This window comes from Myotis brandtii, unplaced genomic scaffold (genome assembly GCF_000412655.1).
Source record: "Myotis brandtii unplaced genomic scaffold, ASM41265v1 scaffold61, whole genome shotgun sequence".
Lineage (NCBI taxonomy): Eukaryota > Metazoa > Chordata > Mammalia > Chiroptera > Vespertilionidae > Myotis > Myotis brandtii.
Window position 1 is genome coordinate 1,204,869 of NW_005370318.1, and position 315 is coordinate 1,205,183.

The window sequence follows — 315 nt, forward strand, 5'->3', positions numbered from 1 at the left end:
AAGAAGGGTCCCCGCACCCTCGCCCTGGCGCAGTGCTGTCTCCGTTCAGAAGGGGGCGCCCAGGTCCCAGCCCTTCCTCCAGGCTAACCTGGGGACACCTCCACGGTTCTCGCCCCGTGACAGGTAAAAACCGGACCCCAGGGAGGATTCGACTCCAAACTCCAATTCGGCCCTTGCCTTTCGTAAAAGCCTCTAGAAGCCTAACCCCCGTGACGTTCTGGCCTTGCCCCTCCAACTCCATGACCCGTCCCCGGACTTTTAGCCCCGCCTCCCCGCCTAAAGCCCCGCCCCTTGGCCCCCAGAGCCGCCCTAGCC

At 64.8% G+C, this 315-nt stretch overlaps 1 protein-coding gene across 1 annotated transcript in view; it reads right to left on the bottom strand.

Annotated features, from left to right (window-relative positions):
* Window positions 1-315, bottom strand: part of TP53INP2 (tumor protein p53 inducible nuclear protein 2) — a 4,893-nt gene that overhangs the window by 3,446 nt on the left and 1,132 nt on the right. The gene's annotated exons all lie outside the window — the stretch shown is intronic.